This window comes from Antedon mediterranea, chromosome 5 (assembly GCF_964355755.1).
Source record: "Antedon mediterranea chromosome 5, ecAntMedi1.1, whole genome shotgun sequence".
Classification (NCBI taxonomy): Eukaryota; Metazoa; Echinodermata; class Crinoidea; order Comatulida; family Antedonidae; genus Antedon; species Antedon mediterranea.
In genome coordinates, this window is record NC_092674.1 from 24618800 (window position 1) to 24627056 (window position 8257).

At 34.4% G+C, this 8257-nt stretch overlaps 1 long non-coding RNA gene across 1 annotated transcript; it reads left to right on the top strand.

Annotated features, from left to right (window-relative positions):
• The first annotated feature begins 362 nt into the window (after positions 1-362).
• LOC140049569 (uncharacterized) lies at positions 363-3026 on the top strand. The gene is made up of 4 exons (XR_011845306.1): positions 363-436; positions 745-848; positions 2455-2581; positions 2987-3026. It is a non-coding gene; the product is annotated as an uncharacterized lncRNA (long non-coding RNA).
• The last annotated feature ends 5231 nt before the right edge of the window (positions 3027-8257 follow it).

The following is an 8257-nucleotide window of genomic DNA, read 5'->3' on the forward strand; positions in this document are numbered from 1 at the left end:
AGGGTAACCCCCTACTCTTCCGAAAGATGTACTGGGTTCTTTAAAAGTGCACACAATCCAGATGAGTACACTGGACCTCCAGTTTTAAGTCCTTATCCGAGAAGACTTGTTTTACCACCAGAACTAAATGGTCGAGGAGTGTTTTGAACCTGTGCCGATTGTATAGCTATGGTTTGCAGCGCCCCTGCCTTAACTGCCCAGTGACTTGACATGTGCATAATGAAATTGAATCTTAATTGTCCCTGTAAAAATAACAAAGAAACCTGGTATGTTGCATGAGAGACAGGATTGTTGCCCATGTGACTCATTGTACCAAGCAGACTATCAATTGTTTGTATTTTTTCCAGGATTCTGATGGCGTGTATGAATGGATAACGGGAAATAATACCCTTTATTCAAATGATACATGGAATGTTGGACAACCTGATTCAGCGGCGTATGTGGTTTTATTTATTTTTGAAAGTTTCTTATGCATTCTAGTAATGTATTTAAAAATGCTGCAATTGGGGTGGGGGAGAATGAAGCGGACACGGTAAAGTCCAATTGCCAAAACAATAAGCTAAAGCTACACTATCAAACTTTATGACATAAAAATGTGATGTGCCCATACATGGACATATTTCACAACCATATTTGGGCACATCACAACCATATTTGGGCACATCACACTTTTTTTGTCAAACTAGTTTGATAGTTTAGACAGCTATAGTTTTACATACCGTATTGTATTATTTTGATTTGTAGAGGTAAATGTGTCGAGATTGTGAATTTGGCAGGTGGAAACTCGGGAAAATGGAGCACAGCTATGTGTGATAGCAGACAACCATTTGTTTGTGAACGAGGTCAAAGTATGTAAATATTACTTTCTGCTTGTATATATATATAAATCCAAAGGCAAATAACTGAAAAAAATGACAATGCTGTGGGTATCAGTAGCTGGATCTCAATGGAGATACAAAAAAAAAGCAAAAAGCTAAATCAAAACGATGAAGTAAAATAGCCAGAAAGGTTAGCAGAGCTTTCGAGCAAAACTAGTCCTTCATCAGTGCAAGTGTATTGTGTGCCTGTATATATATATATATATATATATTAGGACAGGGCCAAAATGAAGTGATTGAACTTGTGGGGTCATAAAGCCTAATGGACTGATTAACAACATGGGTTTTTTTTTAAAAAGATGCACTTTTATAAGTGCACATGATCTGGGTGTGTACAACGTACCTCAAGTTTAACATCCTTTTCCAAGAAGACTCTACAACCAGAACTTTTGAATCTGTGCCACAAACTTCACAAAACACTTTTTTTGTTATTTTTGTGTCTTAATGTTGTGTGTGATTTAGCCTAATTTCACTACAACCATGTGTATGCGAATTTGGCTTAATGTTTACGTAACCAGCCTTTCAACTAACAATAGTTTCAGTTGACTAACAATAGAACAGCAACGGCAAAAACAAACAGGTGAATTTGAAAAGAAATAGGTTTTTTATAACTAATCGTATCAAAAAACCTGTATATTAAATCAAATTATGTCTTAAAGCTCAGGTACAGGCATGAATTTTAAATATAATATTTGGTTAATTGTACATAAATCAAATATTTGTAACAGAAATCGAGACGAAAAAACATGAATTTCCCTTAATATGGTCAAATACAAAATTTGGCAAAATTCTTCCATAAAAACCAGGAAGACTTTTTTTCAGTAGTTAGGTAGTTAACCTAATGTAATAACATTTCTGGTGACTCCCTAGACGGTGAAAAAAGATGGTGGATATACGGTGGATAATTTTTGCTATAGCATGAAAATAAAAATCTGAAGTTGAATAAAAATATCAGAAATGTAATATTCTAGTTATATTACCTATATTTAGTCATCTGATAATATTTTTTACCACACCATTTATTTTTCATAGCTTTCTAAAATGCCTCTCTATTTACAAAATTTGTGTACAAAAGAATAGAGATTTTACTGTGTAATTGAACTATCCCCCCACTGATATGAAAGTGCTTACTTTCAACAAGCTCGTGTAACACAAATAAAATCCCAAAAAATTATGAAACATAGGGGAAAGGGGAAACTGTAGATCGATAATTATTGGAATGTATGATCAATAGAAATTTTTTGCCCGCACCTGGCCTTTAAAATTACAAATCACAAATTATAACTCTTGTCTCTTGTACAAGAATGAAGTACCGTACTTCTTGAGAAAATGCAATTTCAAACAAACAGAAGATTGACTACATGTACCTCCTTGGTACATTAATAATTCATGTGATATAATATTATGGATAAGAGTCAACAATAAATGTCTCCCAACCAGTCTTACATCTACAGTAGCCTTGTCCTTTAAAAAGCCTTATATCATTGTAGTTTACACATTTGTCTACACTTTTTATTTGTGGCCGCCCTGGTCTTGGTAATGACTGACAATCAAATCTATGATTTCACTTGTTTAGTTCCATGTTATCCTGGATGGAAAGGCTATGGTGGGAATTGTTATCAGTTCAATTCCAGGTCAGATACATGGATTGATGCTAAGACCGTGTGTGATGCACAGGGAACACTACTCCTAACAATTAAGAGGTAATATTATTCCGTGGGAACTGTAATTTTATTTTTTTGATCTGTCTATCTGTTGCATGTGTGAACTTGGTACACTATTAAAAAAAGAATAGGGAATCATATCCTGGTTTAAAGGTTTTAAATTTGTATATATAAAAGTATAATCTCTATGCGCTGTGGATTACACTTTGTGTGTTGTTCATTGCCTCGTCCTTCAAATGGGATGTAAAGCCGTTGTTTCTGTGTGCATATAGTACACGTTAAAGAACTTGTTAAAGAACTTGGTAAAGAGTAGGATTGTCTTCCTATGTGCTGATCTGGTAGGCGCTGCACTCTTGCTGCCATGGGCCGGTAGAGCTCCCGATCCGAATTTCTTCAGCTGAGGATGAATTGTAATACATTTAACATTTTTAATGTATTTCATAGCCAAGCAGAGCAAGATTTCTTGGTGTCTCAGTTTAGTTACCTAGAAGATATCAATGTTGAAAACATTTGGATTGGTATATCAGGTAAGTTAATCTACCAACAAGGGCTTGTTTAGAAGCAAAGTTTGTGAACATAACCATACTACTTTTATTTATTTATTCAACTTCTCACTAAGATGTACATTAGTGAAGGATGTGACCAACAGGTCGAAACACCTCTAAAACGGTCCAGTCCAAATTGCACAGTGGCTGTGTGTGACAGTGGCTGTGTGTGTTGACTAGTACACCGAGGTAACCCCCTTTTCATCTCGAATAAAGTACTAGGTTCTTTAAAGTGCACCTGAGCTGGATATGTACACTGGACCTATGGTTTATAGTCCTAATATCTGAGAAGACTTGGAGCGAGAGAGCCTCAAACTTTTTTGCCGCTGTTATGGCTACGTGATTATGGTTGCACTGTCCAAACTGCTCGGCCACTCACTCGCTCACTACATTACTACTTGAGGTCTAGTGCATATTTATAATAATGTAACGGATTCTTCACTTGTTGTAGGTTGTTCGTCTGTCGGTCAGGCCGTCAGAGTCGCTATACGGAACGAGGGAAATAAAACTACATACACACATAAATTGGAGTCTTTCATTTATTTCTTCAAACCTGTCAGGCAACCTTCCACCATAAATCAAGAAACAAATAAGTAGAGTAAACGGTCCCACCGGGTATCGGTAATTAATTAGGCCTGCCCCTTACTGGGCGTCTCGGAACACAGCCGAGCTCCACTATAATCCACAATTATAGAATTACTACAGGTCCTACCTTCCACCGTACCGATCTCCCAACTATCTTCTACTAACTTTAAAAACACGTCTACCCCACTTGAAACCCGAGCTAAAACTAACTACATTGGGCGAATCATGGCCATCACATGGCCGTTCCCCATCTATTTCCACCAGCCAATCGGCTTCCATACAGAAGTAGGCCCAGTCGATTATCAAAATGGGGTAGCACCACACCTAATTCGTTACAATAATAAAAATAAATTGGGACTCATTGAGTGCATAATGTGTGCCTCTATTGGCTCCACATTACAAATAACAAGTTTTTAATAAAATAAACCAAAAATAAATGAAAAAATTGGAACTGGACCCAACAAGACACCAACTTAACAACTGTATGATATTTATTTAAAATGGAATTATTTTGTTTATACACAAATTAAAAAACATTTCCAGGGTTTACTAGTTAATTAAATTTATTTCAAATTTTCTATAAAAATGTAATAAAAAAAATATTACAATAAATTTCTCTCTAAAGCTCTGTCTACACTATCAAACTAGTTTGACAAAAAAGTGTGATATTCCCAAATATGGTAGTGATATGACATCATCCATATAAGATAAGATAAGATAATTACTTTTATTGATCCTCAAAAAGGAAATTCATTGCTCGTCATAATAACAAAGAAAACACAATAAAAACAAATATAGCATAAAACCATTCATATAAAAACATCTAAAAAATTACAAGATAAAATTATCTTCTTGACTTCCTGTTGTACTGGATGATACCGGAGGGAATAAAGGATTTAGCAAATCGATTTGTTTTCACACTGAGGAGCCTCAATCTACCACTTGGATTAAGTTGGTCAATGATCACTTTGTGGAGAGGATGAGAGGCATCCTACTATATGGGAACATCACATTTTTTTTTCACATAAGATAGTGTAGACAGAGCTTAAGCTATGAAGTTGTTGTAACTCTTTGATAGATACTGCAAAGGATGGTGAACGTGTGTGGGTTGATGGAACCAGTGACACAGGGTCTTCTTACATGAATTGGCCGAAACGACAATATCCTGAAAATACACCAAATACGATGGATTGTGGCTCCGTGTTTGTTTGTAAGGATTATTACTCTTAATGTTGTAATTATCACCGTTAGATAGGTAGGGCTAATTCCAAATCAGTGACGTAATTCAGTGGCCCTCTGAGGCTGAAGGCCTTGAGCATTTTTAGCCTTTTTCGACATACTTGAATGCCTGTTTTTTCAATGCTCAGGGCCCCTGAGTTTATCCAGTAAGCCCTCACAGCCGTTACTCCACTGGTCCAAATGACACTTGATGCATAATTAAGCAATCAAATTACAAGAATACAATCAGGTGTGTTATATAATGTAAAATAATTTAGCATGATATATGTACACTTCTTTACATAGTGTCCTCTATCGGCCAGTGGGACTATGGTGATTGCTTCAATTCTTATAGCTATGTATGCAAGGTAGCGGCAGGAAGTGCTGTGAAGCCGTACAATCCAGTAGATGGTACAGTATTTTTATTTCTTCAGATGCATAAGCTCCTCATTGGGGGGTGGACAACATCGCTGAATGCTAGACAGACTACATAGACAAACATATTTCAGTGATTTGTTGTGTTCAAATTGCTTCCTTACCTTTTATATGTTTAATTTACTTTATAAAATCACAAAATTTAAATTTCTTCAAGTCAATTTAATTTCGAAATGTATTACATTGCTGCAATGAGTCTATATAATGTATTACATTGCTGCAATGAGTCTATAGAAGGTATTACATTGTTGCAATGAGTCTATAGAGTGTATTACATTGCTGCAATGAGTCTATGTATTTACATGAATGCAGTCTATAGAACATTTTATTTTGTATTAATTTAATAATTAGTTATTGGAGGATGTGATGTTGGATGGGATTACTATGAGAACAATTGTTACAACATTGACTCTAATGACCGTACCTTTAACGAATCAAAGAGAGCATGCGAGGACATGAACTCCGTGTTGACGAGTATTCTTAACGCAAATGAGGAATCATTTCTATCAGGTAATTTGATCCTATATCAGTCCTAAATAGATTTGTTGGTAGGCCTACTTCTTGTAAAATGCATACATTTGTTGCGGGCACATACCAGAGAGATACCATACTGCAGTCATTATCACCAAGCCGGCACATATTTTATGTCTCTAGGCACATGTGGCCAAGAATTACCAATAGTAAATTAATCACTGTCCTATCAGATAGGAAGTAATCTCCCCGACACAGGGGCTATTTTGTGAACCAGTTCATCGGGGAAACCCCTTACGGTTTCCGTGAAGATAAACAGGGCCCCTACCTTAATCACTCGGCCATTTGACATCTGCGATAGAGTTCACTTTAGGACACCCCTATTCATAGTAGACCAACGGAAATTAATTCTTCTTTAAGGATTAATTGATAAATAAATGTATTTATATATAGATTTTAAAAACACACTTTTCCTTAAAACGAATGAGCGGCAATATATGTATAGTATGAGCTCATTTTATTTGACAACCCTATTAAGGGGACACTGATCAGTCAAGAAGGTGTCACCTTAATAGGGGTTCTACTGGATTAAAAACAGAATGGTTTGTTTTTTCTAAACCCTGACAAATATTAAAATACTAGACGCTTTAGACTTTGATTAGTCGAGTGTGTTGACCATTGCCTGATTTTAATTTTATTGATTTTCAGTACGGTTAAGTGCTGGGAGTTTCTACATCGGTCTTACTGACAAAGCAACAGAGGGAACTTTTGTGTGGATTGATGGAAGTCCTGTAAGTATACTAATTAGCTATCTAAATGTGAACGTAAGAATGATAGATTTTAGCTAAATTCATTCATTCATTCAATCTTTTATTTCAGAAACTCTGGTCCATAGAAAGTAAATTACATATAAATGAAATAAATAAAATAAACAAAATTACTACTACTCATCTCAGGATGGCATTCCATCTGGCGAGCATCTTCGACTTAACTAAGACATTGCTTATAATTGTTGACATTAAAATATTTTAGCTTGCATTAAGTCTACACATCAGGCCATATATTGATATTCTTAACAATTCATAAAAAGAGGGAATTCTACATTCCGTAAACATGAGGCTGGCACTGCAATGTCGAGGCCTTTGCAACAACATTCTTAAACCATTATTGTAGCATACCTGGAGAGATCGCAAGGTACCTTGATTATAGTTGCACCATAATGTAGCACAATACATATTACACAATATGTTCTAAATAAAACACATTTCACATTGATAGAACACATACTAAATGCATAAAATTGGAAATAATATATACTTTACAATGAAATAGTATGTTTACCTCAAAATGGAATGTTTACCATAAATGGAATAGTATGTTTACCATATGGAATAGTATGTTTATCATAATTGGAATAGTATGTTTACCATAAATGAAATAGTATGTTTATCAAATGGAATAGTATGTTTACCATAAATGGAATAGTATATTTACCATAAATGAAATAGTATATTTACCATAAATGAAATAGTATGTTTACCATAAATGAAATAGTATATTTACCATAAATGAAATAGTATGTTTACCATAAACGAAATAGTATGTTTATCAAATGGAATAGTATATTTACCATAAATGGAATAGTATGTTTACCATAAATGGAATAGTATTTTTACCATAAATGAAATAGTATGTTTACCATAAATGAAATAGTATGTTTACCATAAAATGGAATAGTATGTTTACCATAATTGGAATAGTCTGTTTACCATATGGAATAGTATGTTTATCATAAATGGAATAGTATGTTGACCATAAATAGAATAGTATTTTTACCATAAATAGAATAGTATTTTTACCATAAATAGATTAGTATGTTTAACATAAATAAAATAGTATGTTTATCATATGGTAAACATAATATTCCATGGTATTGTTACTTTGCTATAAAATGGTATAGTCTTTTAATATGTTATGGTATAAGTCTACTATAAAATGGTATGAATGAATGAACTTATTGTAATAATAATAATATATTATTAATTGTCAGGATTCAACTTAAAACCTCCCTATCAATTCTTGGATTAAAAAAAAAGAATAGGTAGGGTTTCACACACCTCATTTCAACCAAAATAACCACAGAGGCGCAGTATTGTTTTAATAGGGTATTAACACACCCCCCCAGATCCTGGATCCGCTAATATCAAAGGCAGGTTGCAAGTAATGTCATCCATCATTTTTCTTATTAAATGATTTTATTTTAAATTTAGGTACAATTTACTAATTGGAAAAAAGATGAACCAAATGACGTGAACGGCGAGGATTGTGTTGAAATTAATGGCGACAGTGTACAGAAAGGAATGTGGAATGACATTCCTTGTACATATGAACGCGGCATGATCTGTAAAAAACAAGCAGTAAAAGTCACTTCGCATCCGCCCACAAATCCTCGTAAGAATTG